The sequence below is a fragment of the Peromyscus maniculatus genome, chromosome 15, assembly GCF_049852395.1.
Source record: "Peromyscus maniculatus bairdii isolate BWxNUB_F1_BW_parent chromosome 15, HU_Pman_BW_mat_3.1, whole genome shotgun sequence".
Taxonomy (NCBI): Eukaryota; Metazoa; Chordata; class Mammalia; order Rodentia; family Cricetidae; genus Peromyscus; species Peromyscus maniculatus.
The window spans coordinates 61,688,846-61,708,799 of NC_134866.1; the positions used below are offsets into that span (position 1 = coordinate 61,688,846).

Sequence of the window (19,954 nt, forward strand, 5' to 3'; positions counted from 1 at the left end):
AAGGAGGGAGGGAAGGAGAGAGGGGGAGGGAAGGAGGGAGGAGGGAGGTAAGGAGAGAGGGGGAGGAGGGAGGAGGGAGGGAGGAAGGAGGAAGAAGGGAGGGAGGGCAGAGGGAGGGAGGAGGGAGGGAGGGAGGGAAGGAGAGAGAGGGAAGGAAGGAGGGAGGGAAGGAGAGAGGGGGAGGGAAGGAGGGAGGGAAGGAGAGAGGGGGAGGGAAGGAGGGAGGAGGGAGGGAGGAGGGAGGAAAGGAAAAAAGGGGAGGTAAGGAGAGAGGGGGAGGGAAGGAGGGAGGAGGGAGGTAAGGAGAGAGGGGGAGGGAAGGACAGAGGGGAATGGAAAGAGGGAGGAGGGAGGGAAGGAGAGGAGGAGAGGGAAGGAGGGAGGAGGGAGGGAACGAGAGAGGGGGATGGAAGGAGGGAGGAGGGAGGGAAGGAGAGAGGGGAGAGAGAGGGAGGGAGGAGGGAAGAAAGGGAGTAAGGCCCCAAATAGCAAAATGCATTTTGTCCTTTAGAGCTACCTGCTCATGAATTGACCAAACCCATGAACTTTCGGGTTTCTTTGAGGAAGTGTATGTAAATTTTTTCTTCATCACTAATTGTGTAAGATTTTATTTTAGCCTATTTAAAACTTAATTTTGAAATATCTCAGTAAGTAAATAAAATTTAAGATTAATATAACTCCCCAATCCTTAGATGTGTCTGCATGTGTGTTCTGATATACATTCACAGACTTTCACCTCTATTTTTCTTTTCAAAAGGAAAAATGTGTATAGTTCTGTCTTATGAAGCTTAAAAGACTGGTAAAAGTGACCTGGAAGTCATGAGAGAGTCCACCGGAGGTGGAGAATGGACACTCATGATTGGGAGACACGTGAAGAAGTTTTGTTATGTGTGTACATGATACTCTACGTTTTCATCCACATGCATATTCACAGGGGTATGTATTTCAAAGGCTATTCAAGGTGTTCAGTTTAGATTTTTTTAATTTGATCTCAGTCACTGGAGAAGATATGTTCATGCCGTGCAGATGAGGTGGGTCAGGGAGAACCTGTCTTCTGCCTTTATCATTACTATCAAACCAATCAATGCTTGAATACCTTGACTGCATTGTGGGTACTCTGTGTGCCCTGGCTTAAGTGTGGCCTCAGATGACTTAGGCTTTTTGGATAACTTAGCTGCATTTACTATGTCATCACTGGAGGATATTAGCTAAGGGACAGTGTTTACTGGATTCTGCTGATGGCGTTTGTCTAGGCAGTTCATGAAGCATGTGAACCTCACTAACTGTCAGTCACTAAGCCACTTCCCGTTAGCACTTAGGAGGGACACCTCTTTCTTCCACTTTTATCTGAAATTGGGCTTGAAACTTTCTGATCTTTGCTGTATCCAACTTGTGGTCACAAATGGAAATGTTATTTACTTCTCCTGTAACTCTGTGAAGACTTGGTCTAAATGGAGGATCTGGTTAGATCTCTTCTGTAGGTGACGCCCTTCTGTTTATTCAGAAAGTCTTGGAGTGGTTGTCCCGTCTTTGGTGTGTGGTCTGTGTAAACCCTTCCACAGTAGTAAGCTGCCGCCTAAAGTCCTTTTAGCATCAAAATTTGCTCTAAACTTCCATTTTATAGTAATTATTGCATCAAAATTTGCTCTAAACTTCCATTTTATAGTAATTATTGCTGCTGTAGAATCACACCACTCTTTTAAAAGCGTCCAGTGGAATCTGAATACCACAGTGACATGAAAGCTGCCAGAACCCATTAAAAGGTGAAGAACTTTCTTAATGGATGAGAACTTTACTGTGTGGTTTCATACAGGCCTGGCATTCCTTTACAGGGGTTAACCTATTAGAGACAGAGTAATTGGAAATTTTTCTTTGGATACTTTGTTTTGATCATTTATTATTAAATGCAATAATTTGTAAATATGCTGATATACATTTCTTATAACTATAAGGCTAAAATGTCAACACTTTTGTCAAAACTGAATTGACGTTTCAATTATTACTTTTGTATACAAGTGTTTAAATACACAAATATAAAATTGTAAACAACTGTTAAACGTTTAAAGGTATTCTTAAAATTTAATTTAAAAAGCGATATTCATAGTTACATGCATATTATGTTACTGAAATAAAAAGTTTTACACTAATTTCCTGTGGGATGTTCTGTATGGCAAATGTGTTAATAAATAAATCACTGATTGGCCAATAGTCAGACAGGAAGTATAGGTGGGACTAACAGAGAGGAGAATTGAGGGAACAGGAAGGGAAGGGAGAGACTGCCTGCAGCCACCACCAGGACAAGGAAGATGTAAGGTACCAGTAAGCCACGAGCCATGTGGCAAAGTATAGATTAATAGAAATGGGCTGAATATAAGAGTAATTGCCTGAGCTAGTGGCAAAGCAGTTTAAATAATATAAGCGTCTGTATGTTTATTTTATAAGTGGGCTAAGGGACTGCTGGGGTTTGGTGGGACCTGGAGAGAAAACTCTCCAGCTATACTAATTTCTTTTATTTTTTAATTTAATTTTCATTTTTTTTGAGAATCTCATGTATGAGTACTATATCTACCTCATTTCCATCCTTCCATCTTCCCCTCCAATTTTTCATTTTCTCCCCACTTCCCTTCAAGTTCACAACTTCTTATATAGTTGTTATTGTTACACATTTGTAAATACACACACACACAACTAACGGAGCCCATTTAATGTTTCAGCGTTGCTCTTATATACATATATTTAAGATGACAACTTGGGATCAGGTGACCTATCAGAGGGCTCATTCCCAGGAAAGACTGACTTTCCTCTCTTAGTAGCCACTAATTCCCTGTAGTTCTTTATCTAGAACCTCGTAAAATATCCTCCATCCACACTGACATGATGACTGGTGTCATTATGCAGGTCATGAGTGCAGTAGTCATGTTATCCTGTGGCTCTTAGAATATTTCTGGCTCCTCTTCCATTATGTTCCCTAAGCCTTAGTGTAGTAGGCTTTTTCTTTTGGGCCACCAACCAGCTCCCAAATCAAGACACAGGGACTTCTTATTAGTTTTTAATACTTGGCCTTAGGATGTTAATATTATGTTAATCTCTTTCTCTTTATCTACGTTTTACCTCTCTCTCTCTCTTTCTGTTTCTTTTTTTCTGTATATCTTATTTTCCTGCTCTCTCCATGTCTGGCTAGGAACTGCCTGGCTTCTGGCCCTGGGCATGTCCCTGTCTTTCTCTTGTTCCTTCTTCTCTAGAGCCTAGATTTCTCCTCCTACTTATTCTCTCTGCCCACTGGCCTGCCTATTCATCTCCTGACTAGCTATTGGCCATTCAGTTTTTTATTAGACCAATCAGGTACCTTAGGCAGGCAAGGTGAACAAAATGCAACACATCTTTACCTTATTAAACACACATCCTTACATTGTTAAACAAATGTTTAAAAAAATGTAGCACATCTTACATTGGTAACAAAGGCAGCATAAACAAATGTAACAAATGTCTTCACATAGTTAAAGTAGTATTCCATAACACCTTACAAGAGGAGTATTGGTGCTGAGCACCCCATGATCACTTAGTCTCTTCTTAACTAGTTGTGGATCATTGAGAGAAAAATTGTTTCTTGCTTGAAGAGTGAGAGTGGCACACACTTCTTTGTGTGTGTAAGGATAAATATTTTCACAGGAATGTAAGTTTTTCTACATTATTTTAAGTTAACTTTCAGTTGTAGGTCACAAATCATGTAATGTGGTGTATTATTAAAATTATATTTGAACTGTCAATTTTATTATGAGGGTTTCCTTTGACTTCATCCAATGTCAAGAATTCAATGTCACCTGACTTTCAGAAGATTTAACCCAGTCACTAGTGAGTGTTATTTTCAAGAAGAGTTATTTCTGTCCCTTTTTCATGCAGAGGCATCTTGTTTACAACATATTCAGAAATCATAGGTCAAAAATAGTATTTATACTGATTCATTTATGGCACTACATATTGATCTGTCTATCTATCTATCTATCTATCTATCTATCTATCTATCTATCTATCTATCATCTATCTATCTATCTATCTATCTATCATCTATCTATCCATGTATCTATCTATGTATCTATGTAACTATGTATCTATGTATCTATGTATCTATGTATCTATGTATCTATCTATCTATCTATCTATCTATCTATCTATCTATCATCTATCTATCTATCTATCTATCTATCTATCTATCATCTATCTATCTATCTATCTATCAGTCATCTATCTCTCTTGTTAGGCTCTTGCTAAGTTGACCAAACTGGGCTGGAACTCACAATCCTGCCTTTGTGTCCTCAGTTCTGTGATGTACGAATACCACAATGCTGTGCCTTCAACACACATCTTTTTTTATACCTTCACACATATTTTTATTACCATAAGGACACTGTATAAAGTCATGGATTTTACTATAACATTTAATATGCATCATGTGTTTTGATCACATGCACCCTTCATTACTGTCACTTATCACCACTAGTTTCCTTTTTAATCCAGATAATGCTCCTTCTAGCTTCATCTCATATGTGTACACTATATATGCATATATGTGTATATATTATGCACATTATATGTATATATAATAAATCTTGATTACCACATAAAAGGGAAGACACACCTGTTGCCCTGTTGTTCTCTATGCAGTTTCTCTGTCTTAATATGGCAGCCCCTGTCTCATTTGTTTTCATGGCATCTAAAAACTTTATCAAACACTGTTTTTACCTTATAAGATTTTTTTGTATCACCACCAAAACTTTGAATTATAAATTTAACTAAAGTTTAATTTATAACCTGAAGGGAAAATTTAGGCTTCCATTAGTATAAAAAAATCTACCAATGCTGACTTAACTTTCATGTTTAACCCCAAAGGTTTGATTTTTCAATTTTAGTTTAAAATTCTAGGAGCAAAAGTTGATGTTTTCCAGAAACTCTGCATCCAATTCTGATTCTTAGAAGTGACTCTAATTAACAAGCCAGGTTTGAGTATCCATGTGCTTTTTGTCTTCAGATTCAATATTTTGTCTCTGAGTCACTCTTTCACAAGACTGCTTAGGGACATTGTCAGTTGGCCAGGGCCAAGGTGGAGCGATGGAAAGTTGTCTTTGCTATCTTTTTTCACAATGTACTGAGCTTTGAAATGTCTAGTATAGCCCGTATTATCCCATTGTTATCTTCATGATTAGCCCTGGGTGGAAACAACTGAAATAAAGGGCAAACACCAGTCTGTTGCTTTGCTCTGAGTAGACTTCCCACATACCAGTGTTACAGACTGTTCCTTGGGTTGGCCCCATGAAAGTTTATGTTTTAAGAGAGTGTATCAAAGTGAGATTTTGGATGAACAAAGACAAGAATGTCTTCTTTTAAAAGTGGGAGAAAATGACTAAGGACTCACAGGGAAAGAGTATGTTTGATTTCTGAATTAGCTTTATTAAAATAGATTAGGTTTATTGTTTTAAGAGTATTTTTAGAAACATGTATTTTATGTGCATTTATTTGCCTACATTTTATGTGTCCCATATGGGTGTAGTGCCCATAGAAACCAGAAGGGGGCACCATATCACCCTGGAACTGGAGTTACAGATGATTGTAGGTCATTACATGGGCATTGAGAATTGAATCTAGGTACTCCCTAAGAGTAGCTAGTGCTCTTAACCACTGAGCCATCCCTCCAGAACCTATTTTCTGTTGAGTTAGCAAGTATATGTCATGTTAACGTGTGTGAACAAATGGACTAAACATTTAAACATGGCAGAAACAAACAAAGCTTTGCTAGTTTTTAAATGGACAAAAATCAATGAACATGCACTTACTTGCATTTTCCTTTTGTCTATTCTCCCAACTTGCTCCACGCTTGGATATCACAGAAACTGTACATTTCAACAGATACTAAAGCTAGAAGAACAACTTACACAGCTAAAATTAACCTGTGAGACCCCATTCTCCCCAGAGGGACCATTGTCTGTTACTTGACTGTTGGGGGAATATAACTTTTTCCAGAGGTTTAGCCAGTGACACATTCTCCTTGCTCCAGTAAATAACCTCCCACCCTCACATGGGGCAAGAAATTCCAATAAGTTCAGTGGTTCACACCTAAAAGGAAGACAAGAAAGAGGGTGGGAGACTTGGTGGGTGGAATGCTTCTGCTGGAGCAGCAGGAGGTTGGGAGGGGGACTAAAAAGACTGAACTTCATCACATAAAAATAATAAATTGTAGCTGGAAGTTTCTCCAGTCCCACCCTGCCCTGTGGTCCCACAGCCGCTTATAAAACAATCACTCAGAGGCTTAATATTAATTTCAAATTTGATAGCCTATTGGCTCAAGCTTCTTGCTAGCTAGCTCTTACAGCTTAACTCACCCCATAACTATTAATCTATGTATCACTGTGTATTCCGTGGCTTTACCTGCATCCCATTACATGTTGCTCCTTGGACAGCAGTTTAGTGTCTCCCCTTACTCTTCTTTCTCCTCTCATTATCTCTCTTGGATTTTCCTACCTGGCTCCATCCTGCCCAACAATAGGCCAATGCAGCTTTATTTATCAACCAATCAGAGCAACACATATTCACAGCATACAGAAGGACATCCCACAGCTTTAAGTGTCAAACAAATAAAAATTTCATTTGTCTTTTTTGAAAAGTAGAGAGTAAGTTTGAGAACTTGTTGATCTTAGAGTCTGTTCAGAACTTACATAAGGAATTAGAAATGGAACAGATTATGCATACATAGTGCTTTGGAGAATTTAGGTTATGAATTAATAGAAAAATACACACACATGCATATATTTTTCCACATAGTTTATTGGATTGGTTTATAAATTTTAATTTTGATTTTTTTATTAAAAATTTTAAAAATTCATTTTATATACCAACCATAGATCCCCCTCTCATCCCTCCTCCTGCTTCCCCCACCCCCTCCCCCCATTCCATCTTCCCCTCTGACCCACTCCCTATCTCCTCCTCCAAAAGGATAAGTCCTTCATGGGGGAACAGCAAAGCCTGGCACATTCAGTTGAGGTAAGACCAAGTCCCTCCCTCCTACATCAAGGGTGAGCAAGGTGTCCCACCATAGGTAATAGGCTCCAGAAAGCCAGCTCATGCAACAGGGATAGATCCTGATCCCACTGCTGGGGGCCGCTCAAATAGACCCAGCTGCTTGATAGAGGGAGACATTATGGGGTAAGGAAGAAACCTGGTGCTAGGGAAATTCCCAGGAACCCACAAGGATGACACCAGAGTAGACTTCCAGCAATAGTGGAGAGGGTGCCAGAACTGGCCTACCCTGGTAACCAGATTAATTTTGATTTTTAATACTCACCATATGCTTGATTAGGGTAGAATGAGAAGAAATTGATGGGGGGAGGGTCTTATAAATTCAAATTCATAGTTTTATTTCTAAAAAATGTGGACTTATGAAAGTAAAAGCTATGTTTCTGGAAAATAAGATAAAGATAAAAAAGAAATAGTTACCACTCTTAAGAAGTGATTACATGGCCGGGTGGTGGTGGCGCACACCTTTAATCCCAACACTTGGGAGGCAGAGACAGGAGGATCTCTGTGAGTTCGAGGCCAGCCTGGTCTACAGAGCAAGATCCAGGAAAGGTGCAAAGCTACACAGAGAAACCCTGTCTCGAAAAACCAAAAAAAAAAGTGATTGCATGATATTTTTGATATGTAACTACTATAATATAATTGAAGTCATAATGCTTTTACAACAGATACATTTCACTTGTTTATTACCTTATTATACTAAAAGTTAATTTTAATGAAAGTATGTGAGTCCATTGTATGTTGTAATTCTTCTTGATCTATGCTTGTTTTCTATGTTTCTATTTTTGTAGAAGCAGAATTTTAGAGTAAAATTATGTAGAGATTTGAAAATCTTCTATTTTGTATTGTTTTTAAAGAAAGGATGCTTAAATTGACATCACGATGCTAGGCAAGCAATCATTTGTATCCTCTTTAGCATAAAGTATCAATTTTGTGACTAGGAGGTTAAAAAAAATTTTATACTTATGCGTATGATTAAAAACTCATTCACCAGTTTCTCTCTCTGCTTTGTGTGCATATGTATTTAGTTTAGATCATTTTAATTAAGGTAAGTTCTTCAAAAATGATATAAAAAACTAGTAAAGTTTTAGAAACATTACTAAATATTATCCACAAAAATATGGAGGTTGAACAAACAGCCTAGATATTTGCTTGTTTGTACACTCTTTTGAAATATTAATTTTAATAAAGTTTGATATTGAAATTTCATCTTGGTTTTATTTCATTTTTGTTATTTGTTCTTCAGTGAATACCAAGAGTTTATCTAATTGTCTTTTTAATGATATGCTTATAAAAACAGAGATAAGTATATAATGTTCTTCCTTCATGTGTCTATGTCCCCATTTCTGTGGCATGTAAGTATGCTACTTTACAGACCATAAAAGGGCAGTAATGCGGCTCATAATATGGCGTTATGACAGGGTTATTTTCCTGAATATCTTGGATATGGCTAACAGAAATAAAGGGTCGTTAAAGTGGACGAGCAAGAGAGACGTGGAGGTCAGTGTGAGAAGTACTCAACCTGCCTTTGTTGGCTCGTATGTTGAAAGAGCCAAGGAAAACAGCCAGTCCCTGGAGCTGGAAAAGACAAGGGGATGACTGTTTCCTTGAACCTCCAGGAGGAAAAGCAGCCTGCCAACACCATGACTGCACAGAGATCTGTGTCAGACTTCTGGCTTCAGAAGTAAGGTACACATTTGTGTTGTTTCGGTCTCTACGCTTGGAGAAAGGGTCAGATCAGCTATGTCAAACTATTACATGTACTTGCACTGTGGCACATGCCTGTAATCTCAGCCCTGGGGCAGGGAAGCAGAGAGATCAGGGGCTTAAGGTTATCCTCTGCCACATAGGAAGCTGGAGACCAGCCTGCGCTATGGGGACCATGTCCGTAAAATAAATAGTAAATAAAAGCAACAACAAAACCAAAGTAAAACAAAAATAACCCATCCTTGTAGCGATGCTTTTTCTGTGGCCCAGTAAGAGTTGAGGCCATTAAAACCAACCCTGATTTCATAGAATCAGCTCCATTTTCAAGCTTTTTGCCAAAGCTTGAGCTGATGTAGTTACTTCACTTAGACTCTTCTCTGATTTCACCTTAGTCCTGTAAAGTGGAGGTTGGTTTGTTAATGCTGCTTCAGACGTTTCGTGTCTGATCAGACTTAGGACTTTCACTGCGTGCCCTGATCAAAGTCTTCAGTCATCATTTGCAGGACTAGCTCACAGATTCATTTCCCTTTTCACAGTTTTACTAGACAGCTCAAGGAACAACATCCCCAAACTACAGGATCCTTCTCATTCTTCTGAATTCACTCAGGTTGGTTTTTATGCAGATGTTTCTGTTTAAATGTGTAAGACATTTGGACTCCTTTGGGGTTCAGTTTTCTATAAAAGTTTGTATTAGTAAACTTTTATTGAGAACTCTGTGTGTGTGTGTGTGTGTGTGTGTGTGTGTGTGTGTGACACACATGTAGAGATAGAATATATATATATATATATATCTCAAGTTGCCCATGCTAACTTGAACTTGCTATGTACCAATGTTACTCTTAAATTCCAGATTCTACTGCATCATAATATCTCTCAAGTGCTGGGATTACAGGAGTGTGCTTACCACCACCACATGTGGCTCAGTGTGCTGTTTTGTAAAATGTGGATACCAGTCAGCGGCAGTGGTAGCGCACCGCTTTTAATCCCAGCACTCAGGAGGCAGAGGCAGGAGGATCTCTGTGAGTTCGAGGCCAGCTTGGGATACAGAGCAAGATCCAGGACAGGCACCAAAACTACACAGAGAAGCTCTGTCTCAAAAAAAAAAAAAATAAAATAAATAAAAAAAATAAAAAATGTGGATACCATACACTAAAAGGCTGCTGGCCTCTCCTTTCAAGAGGAGCATGGTTTATTAAGGCAAATGTACAAGAGCAGGAAGTCAATGGGCTGGACTTCCAATAACCTTGCAAAAGAGATAATTAGGAACCCTATTGTCTCTTCTCTAAGACATTGTGGATTTTATTAATGTTGTGCCCAGATTGCGACCCCCCAGAGAGACCACCGAAGATGAGTGTGCCAGAATGCGAAAGCAAGGTTTAATTAGGGATATCCAAAAGCAATACAAGCCTAGGCAGGGACTTTGTCCAACAGATCCAAGGCAGTGGAGGCTGGAGGAAGTGTCTGCCCCTCTGCAAGCTCAGCTTTTAAAGGCAAAAACCACAAGGTTACATCAGTTAGGGGTGCTAGTACGGGTGCGATTCTGATTGGCTCACTTCTAGGGACTTTCTAGAAATCATGGCTTACTCTTACTTCTAAGGGGGTAGTTGCCCATCACCATTTCTCATGGCTGCCCTCAAGTGGGGACATATCTGTGGTCAGCTACCCTGGAAACCAGGGTTGGAACATTCCTTGGTTAAACAGTCATCACTGAATGAATACCTTGTGACTCTGTACTTTGCACTTTCTAATTTCTGGAATCTAGGTTGACTAGTTCCAGTAACTCAAGGCCTGTTCCAGTAACTCAAGACCTATACCTAAAATGGAGAAAGCTTTAGTGTTATGGTAATGCTCGCAGCACCTGTTCACCATGTCTGAGCAAGGGGCTGTGGATTAAAAAATAAGAGACAAGAGACAGCAAGTCATTCACCCCAGCAGAATGCCGAATGCTGTTTATTGAAAGAGGGAAGAAACCTTATATACAGGCTTACAGCACAATGGAGGATCCCCGGAGGGCAGAAGTCCGCTACCCAATCAATGTTCTACATTCTTGAATCTAAGCTGTTTACACCAAATGCAGAATACAAAGACAAATGCAGAACAAAGGACCTCCTGTGAGCGTTTAGGAAGAAGGAAATCGGCAGGAATCAGCATAGGGATGACATCTGGTCAAGGTTGGCAAGCAAGGCCACAGTTACTCAAAATGGGGGGCCAGGGCCATACATCTTAGGCCTTATTTCTAAGATGGAGGCAGCTTAGGCCTTATTTCTAAGACGGAGGCATTTTGTTCTCATTTTGGTCTCACAATTAACTGATCTGCCACCCCCTGCCACGCCTTTAGCCCGATCTATTCTTAAGCTAGAAACAGAGTAAGGCATTTAAGCAGATTCTCTTTTTACTGTAACCAGTCCCTAGTAAATGCTAGAGTCCACATAAGCACTATAAAACAAGCGACCCTACCCATCACAATCCAGACTAAGTGCATCCCCTTCAGGCTTTGGGGGCTTACTTTGTGCCTTTCTGCAGCACCCTTCTGAATATTTACCAGTTTTGTGTCTCCACTTCCTGTGTTAGGGTTGCTGCTTTTCTATCCTCATGCTGTTGTCTTGCTTGGCCTCACTTGTCAGGGCATCCTGAACACCTAAATGGTCCATTTTTTCTGCCAAACTCTGTATTCTACCTTGCCTTACATGTTTTACTCATTCTCCCTCACTCTCCAAGAGGGTTAAGTAGCCTCTAGGAAGGATTTTTAATTAATATGAGCGTGATTTTATTTCCAGAGTATAGAATAAGTTGGCACATGGTTGGTGTGGGGGTTTGGAACGAAATAGTCTCCAAAGAGAGTGACACTATTAGGAGGTGTGGCTTTGTTGGAGTAGGTGTGGCCTTGTCAGGGTAAGTGAATCACGGTGGGGGTGAGCCTTGAGGTCTTTTTTGTTCAAACTAGGCTCAGTGTAGTAGCCAGATTTCTTTCTGTTGCCTGCAGATCAAGAATGTGGAACTCTCAGCTTCTAAAGCACCCTGTCTGGCTACATTCCTCCATGTCCCACTGAGATGATAATGGACTAAACCTCTGAACTCTAAGACACCCCAATTGAATGTTTTCCTTTGTAAGAGTTGCTGTGATCATGCTGTCTCTTCACAGCAAAAGAAACCTTAACTAAAACAGTTGGTGTTAAAATATTTGTTGAATTAATGATTAAATAAAGGGAATTTGAATTAAGTCAAAAAAATCAACAAGAAAATTTCCTGTGGAGGTCACACCTAAAATTGTGTTTGAAAGAGGACTAAGTGTGACTTTGAGAAGGGGGGAAAGAATAATTCAAGCAAGGGAAAAAGCAGGTTATAAAAAAAGGCAAGCTAAAATCCAGCTCTGTGGAGCCTACACTAATTTCCACTCTCTGAATTCCTCATGTGGAGGGTCAGAGACTTGAGGTTGAAGTATATATGACATTACCTTGAGTGCCTACGCTTTTACATTCCATACTACTGAGACATATCTGAAAACCCTTGAAGAGTATATGGCAGTCTAAAATTGAAGTTTTGAAAGACCCCGCTGGTGGTCAAGTCAGTGAATCAGGTCGTGGGAGAAAGCGAGAACAGTAGAAAGACCCAGGGTCTGAGCCCTGGTCTTCTGATTGTGAGGAGAGCTTCCGCTCTCACAATCTCCATGTCTTCCACACTGCTGGAATCGAAATGGGCAAGAGTTACACACAGGGCACTCAGCTGTCTACTGTCTTGTGAGTCGATCTTGGTTTTTCAAATCAGACCACTGGATTCCTTCTGTTCTCAGTGGAAACAGAATGGACGTTGCAGACATGTAGATTCTCACTTTGCCAAGTCAATGGGATGATGAATGAAAGCATAAAATATATCCATGTATGTGTTCTTACACGTGGTTTTGATATACAAATATGTCAGAAGGATGGGAATGCTAATTTTGGAAAAAACATTACTTAAACAAAAACATTATTTAATTTTTATGATTTTTTTTTTAATTATATGTGGATCATTAGTCCTTTTCAGCACTTAAGGCCACAAGTCCTGCCACCTGGATGAAACATCATTGCTGGGTCTGTTACTCTTTTTACAGCTAAAATATTAAGCAGATTCTTTAAACATCACATAACAGAATCAGATTTTCTTCTTGGTGAAGCTATGAGAATTTTAAACCATGGGCAGTTCTGAGTAAGCTCCACGGTGATCACGATATGGGTGAGTGTCTCCATCAACCCAGATCTCTCCTGCTCAGTTTGTCCTCAGTGTCTTCGGGTTACTATTGCTGGGATGAAACACTGTGAGTAAAGCCACCTGGTCTTTTCAGCTTGCATTCCACATTGCAGTTCATCAGAGGTAATCAGGACAGGAACTCAGGCAGGACAGGAACCTGGAGCCAGGGGCTGATGCAGACACCATGGTCCCCTCGGTCCTGCTTACTGGTTGCTTCCCATGGCTTGCTCAGCCTGCTTTTTTAAAGAACTCAGGACCACCAATCTAGGGATGGAACCACCTACAATAGGCTGAGCCTGCCCTCCTCCATCACAAAGTGCCCTACAGGCTTGCCTACAGCCCCATCCTGTGGAGGCATTTTCTTATTTAAGACTCCTTCCTCTCAGATGACTTCAGCTTGTGTCTTGTTGACACAGAACTATCCAGCACACTCAGGTTTCCTAAGGAGCACTGTGTAGACAAAGACATTTGTTTTGCTTTGTTTCTCATGTTTCTGTTTTCAAATTTCAAAGTATAATTTAGTGACATAGATGCTTTGGGCTAAGTTTTCTCATAAATTCCATACACTGGTAATTTAATAGAAGAGTGGGATATGTCAACAACACATTATATGTGTGTGGATATCTTTGAAACATAAACCAGAGAGTGATGTTTGTAGTGATATACAGAATCACACAGTATGGACTTATTGTCTTAAAGATAACACTGATTTAATAAGTGGAGTGAAATGAACATAACCACTAGTAATGAGCCAGCATTTCTCAAGGGCATGCCATAGGGATAGCTTCAGTTACTTCATAGAGTGCTTATCTTATTCACTTAATAATAAGTTGATGGGATATTGCATTATCTATATTTTACAATATCTATATATTGGGCTTGGAAGACTAAGCAGCTAGCCCAAATCCACAGAAACTAGAAAGCAGCCAGACTCTAATTTCTCAAGCCTATGACTTTGCTGTACGGTCTGCTTTTACCTGGAAATACAAAGTTACATGTTTAGGGAAAGAATAAGTAAATGAGTGAATATAGTTTCTCATACAAACTGAGTGTTAGTTCATATTATTGGAACATTATAAACACATTGGCCTTAGCTCTGATTAATTATGAGCTCGGCTAGACTGAGGTACCAAAACGTAACAACTACCATCATTCTTCTGTGCTTTTAACTGTGCTTTCAAAGGTACACTTGAATGGCTTTATCAAATTCTGTGCCATCCCCGCCCACCCACCCATGGGAAATTAGAAACCTGTTTCAATTTATTTTTCTTGTTTTTGATGCTCTCTGTAATTAAAACCCACAGTCCCGGCTGGGGCTCTAGCTCATTTGGTAGGTTGCTTGCCTAGCACATGCACAAAGGCCCTCTGGGTTTGACCTCCAGGACTACATAGAACTGACCGTCAGGGCACACCTGCAATCCCAGCACTTGAGAGATAGAAGCAGAAAGATCAGGAGGAACTCAAGTGAGTTCCAGGAAAGAGTTCTGACTCCTTTTCAAAAACAGCAGGACCTTTTCTTGTCCTCCCAGCCCCAACCCAACACACAACGCATGTAAATACTCTGACCTGATGCCTGTTTTTCAACATGGGCTGTTATGCCCAGATTGTGACCCCAAAGAGACCACTGAAGACCTAGATGTCCAGAATGCAACAGCAAGGTTTATTCTGTAGATACAAGTCTAGACAGGGAACTCATTCCTACACCCAATACAGTGAGGCAGGGAGGAGTTGCTCTTTCTTTGTGAGGCTAGCTATTTAAAGACAAAAAAACCACAAGCCCTTCAGGGGGGTTGGGGAGGGGGTTGGAGGTTTTGCACGGGTACAGCTTGGATTGGTTTATTTTTATCTCTGTTCTCTTTTAATTGGGTGAGGGTATGTAACCTTTGAATTTACTGGTTGGTGATTACAATTATCACTTTGGGGGCAGTCCAGCACAAGTCCCAGACTTTGTCCTTGAGCTGCCATGGGGGCTGGCTGGCCTAGCGTGTACTGACTGTGGGTGCTGGCTCAGTGGTCTAGGCTCTGTCCTTGACTCATGCACATAACTCTAAGTTGGTGAGGGGTCCCAGACAATAAACATCTGGCTGAACTTTGAGCAGTCAGAGTACATGCAGAAAGGGAGCTACTGCAAGGACTTTGTTCACGGCCCTCCCAGAGACTGCTTGCTCAGTCTCAGGAAACTGAAATTGAGGCCTGATCTCTGAGAGAAGACTGAGCAGCCTGTTATGGCATCTCCTTGGTCCTTTTAGGGTGACTGTAATGCTTTGGGGCTCAGGGCTGTACATTAGCTTTCTCAAGCCCTGACTTACCGCTCTGCTCACGGCAGAATGCTCACTGGAAAAGCGAATAGTGCTGTGTGTGGAAACACCAGAGAGTGTGCCAAGTTCTGTAGCTGTGTACCAACCCAATAAAGCAGAACAGCCAAAACCAGGGTCCCCCGGCCCATCTGCCAGGGACCTCGCAAACCGTCTTTAATGACTACCTAAGTCTCACGTTTCTCAAATTCCTAAAAGCAAATAAAAGCTCACAGATTTGATGTTGGTATTAGAACACCATTTCTAATTTGAAGAACAATTCCCAAATCAGCTGAATTTCATTATCTTCACAAATAAAAACCTTGAGAGGTTGGTCTCACAGTAGTGTGCTTCTAGAAACAGTTAAATTCCAGTAGCTCTTAAAACAAAACAAAAAAACTCTGAAAATGGCCAGCATTAACTCCCACTTTGTAAAACATCTAGTGAAAGGCACAAGCAACAAGGCTTGGACATTGTTTACATTTTAATGTTCCTTCTGCTCCATTTTCCCATTTAATCCCGTCAGGCATCAGTTTGTGTCAACAGCAAGCGGTTTGCCTGGAGGGACAATCTCCTTCTGTGTTGACTTGGCTCACTTAAATTCAAATAGTGTTCAATTTACATGTGTATAATTCCAAGGTATTTCTCTATGGTGTCTACTATTTTAAATCATTTATAGGAACTGTCTGTTTTTCCCAACTAGACAGAGCTGAAATATACTGTATGAATGGAAAATAAACTATAACATTTTATGACCTTTTAAAGGTTGTTTTTGGGGCTTTGTTTGGGGGTAGAGGGCCATGCCATAGTATACACGAGGGTGGACTATAGCAGTCAGTTCTCTTCCTCTACCATGTGAGTCTTGGTACCAAAGTAAGGTCTTCAAGCTCGTTTTCGGCCCCTTCACCTGCTGAGGCATTTCACCTGCCTGCTACAGTATTTTATAAATGCAAATTATTCTCTTTCTTTAAACCAGGATCATGTCTTATCCTTTACTCTTGATAGTACTTGGAAGAATCAAAGAACCTTAATCTTTTAATTTTATCTTTACTTTCCTCTTCACTAAATGAATGACAGTATCTGATTATTCTTTTGCCGAAGTCTCATTTCCTATTTTTGCACGGCCGTTCCTACAGATCTATCACAGTCCTTACTGGCTACATTTGGAAACACAATAAAGGTTCTGCTTACGTATACTGACTCCTGCTCCATTCCCCCACAGTTTCCACCTAGATCATATACTAACTGAATATCCTGCCCAGCAACTTATTTTAATGCTCATAAAAAAGAGACATATTCGGGGCTGGAGAAATGGCTCAGTGGTTAAGAGTACTTTTTTCACCCAGAGGACCCAGGTTTGGTTCTCAATATCATATAGTGGTTCATCTATTTCTCTAGATCCAGAGAGTCTGATATCCTCCCCTGGTCTCCATAGGCACCAGGCACATATATGATATGCAGGAGAACACTCGTACACATAGAATAAAAAGAAATACTTCTATAAACAAAGTCATACTTGAGTCATTAGTTTTCAGAATCAGGGAACTTTCCAAGCTAATCCCAGTGTTACCCTTGAATAATGTTTTCTAGTATTTCAGATGTACCCTGTGTGCCCTAGGAAAACTAAATAATCATGTTCTTGGCATGTGAACTGAGTTTCTTATCTCAGTGCCCACGGTCACACTGCCTTGAAAATGGTCCCCAGTCACACAGCCAATTGAAATTGTTAAGGCATATATTTGGGATATGAGCCCAAGGGCAGAGAATTTGCTTTTAATTGCACAATATAATGCATTTGTATTTATTTAATGCTCAAACAAATGAACACATTAATTTCCCACAATAAAGACCAGTATAGTATTATCTTTTAAAAAAACACTTTGTATTAAATGTGTTTGAAAGTGAATAAAATGTTTATATTTGCCCAATAAAGTTTTGTGAAGTAGTAAATAGAGTAGATAAAAGCATGCACTCTGGTTTAAGAACACCAAGTTTTAAATCCCAACTCTGTATCTAGTCGTTTAGGCTTGAGTAGGTTATTGAATCTTTTTGTAACTCAGTTTTCGTATGTATAAATCATATATATTTAATAAACTTATGATGAGGATTAGATAACATAATATACAAAATACATTTAGAACAATGTCTGGGACTGAGAAATAACTGAAAAAAGTAATTTATTAAAAATCATATGCTGGGCTGGGAGGTGGGTAAAGTGTTACCACATAGTGCAAGATCTGAGTTTTGATCTTGATGTCCATGGAAATGCATGGCATGGAAGGTTGCTGCCACCCTAGTCCTGGGGGAAGAAGGGACACAGAATCCAGGGCTTACTTGTCGGGTAAACTAGCTGGAAAAGTGAGCTCTAGGTTCAGTTAGAGACCCTGTCTCAAAAAACGAAGGTGGAGAATGCCCGAGGAAGACATCTGCAATCAACCTCTAGCTTCCACAAGCACTCACAAACACATTCACACCCACATAAATACCACCACAAATCTAAAACATTTACACAAATACCATCATAAAATATACATAAAAAATCATATGCCTCAAGTATGTTTCAAAAATGTCAAAAAATTTGTCAAGCTAGAACAAAGACTTCTCTTGTGTCTAACTTTATTTGCATCTAAATTTCTCCATTGGACACATTTTCTACAGTAAATTGTGAACTGTAGATATTATAGTAGTTGGAGTGAATTGTCCCCATATTCTCTGGCATTTGAATTCTTGGTCCACAATTGTTGGCTCTGTGTGTATAGGTTCGGGAGTTGTGCCCATGAGAGATAAGAATGTCACAGGAGGTGGGCTTAGAGAGCTTAAAGACTTGCCATTTTGAGTTTTTTCTCTGTTCCTGCTCAGGGTTCAAGATGAGAACTTTCATCTGTTTTTCCTCGAGGCCTAGTGCTTTCTGCAATGCTGCTATGGTGGTGATGGACTCAGCTCTGTGGAACGACAAGCCCCAAATAAACCATCCCTTCTATGAATTGCCTTGGTTACAATGTTTTACACTGGAGTAGAAAAAGCATTGAAGACAAATCTCAAATAAGAAAACTCTACCCATTGCAACCTCAGTGAGGAAGTATAAACAGGGACATGGAACAGGCTGCCTTGTCATAACTTCACAGACCAAATTGCTTCTTTGGACCCAAGCTTTGTCCACAACATAACTGTTTATTGAACAGGCATGCTCATGGGTAGAAGGACAAAACCTTTAAAAATCTTTAAATGCATAAATAATGTAGCCAAGATCATCGTTCGTTACTATCTGGCAATAACAGATGTATTACATACTTTATCATATTTAAGACTAACAACAGCTAAACAAAGACACTTATTCATTTTAAACGGACATATGTCAATTTTTAAAATGAGAAAATTGAGGTTCAAAAGTAGCATCTTACTTAAAATTACATACCTTGAGATTACCAGGAACACAATTCAAGTAAAAGTAATCTTTATTCTAGGAAACCCCCCTACCAAATAACTTTAAACAGAGAAGCTTAGAAGAATATTATACCTCTGTAGCTAGTTTAAACATTTATATCCTGTTTTAATTTTCCAGGAATATCATAATACACCATACACCATGGCTTGAACTATAGAAATTTGTCAGTTCTGGAGAGTGAAAGTTCATGATCAAAGTACCCATAGGTTCATCTGTCCTTTACATGCAGAGGGAGATTTTCTATGTGTTCTCACATTGTGTTTTCTTCAACTGGGTCATCCCTGATGACTTTCAGATGATGATTATTATTATTACTTTTGTTTTTTTGAGACAGTGTTTCTCTGTGTAACAGTTTTTGCTGTTCTGGAACTTTGTAGACCAGGCTGACCTTGATCTCACAGAGATCTGCCTGCCTCTGCTTCTTGAATACTGGGATTAAAGGTATGTGCCACCATACCCAGAAAATTACTATTACTGTTATTAATATTATTTTATCATTAGTATTATGAGTTATATTGAACTGAGTCCCATGGCAATACTCTAACTGTAACTTACTGGTCTCTTTAAAGAACTTAGTCCAAATGCAGTCACATTTTGAGGTAGTAAGGAATTTTCACACGTGGATTTTGAGGGGGCACTATTTAGCCTATAATACTTTTCTATTCTGCAAATCTAGAACTCCCTTCCAGGAATGTATAGTATTAAAGAAAATGAAAGGTTCCAGGTGGTGGTAGTGTATGCCTTTAACCCCAGCACTCACGAGGCAGAGGCAGGTAGATCTCTATGAGTTTGAGGCTAACTTAATCTACAGAGTGAGTTCTAGGATAGCAGAGATGCACAGTGATACCCTGTCTTAAAAAAATGGGGGGGAAAAAGGAAAGGAATGCATAAGGCTAAAATTCAATCTGTATTTGTATTCCTTTTTAAGATGAGGCTTCTGATATTTAATCAACTATATGATTTAGGGAACTCTACACAGTTAGTAAATCACAGAGCTAACATGTGTTATTCAGAGCAGGACTCCTAACCCTGCTTATACAGCATGGCCTGGCTTTGGTTTGTTCATCTAATTTTATCCTTGTATATTTCTCTGACGAACAATTTATTCCTTTATACAATGACAGAATTTGTAGGAAGTAATTTTAAAATGGAGCTACTACAATTGAGTGAGTCTAACACTTTGATCCTCCTGATTGCTAGATGGTAGAATATAGAG

General features: G+C 39.6%; 1 long non-coding RNA gene across 1 annotated transcript; it reads left to right on the forward strand.

The window, feature by feature from the left end:
• Positions 1-660: 660 nt before the first annotated feature.
• Positions 661-12,979, forward strand: LOC121822858 (uncharacterized). Its single transcript, XR_006064149.2, has 3 exons — positions 661-936; positions 9,309-9,379; positions 12,863-12,979. It is a non-coding gene; the product is annotated as an uncharacterized LOC121822858 (long non-coding RNA).
• Positions 12,980-19,954: the final 6,975 nt, after the last annotated feature.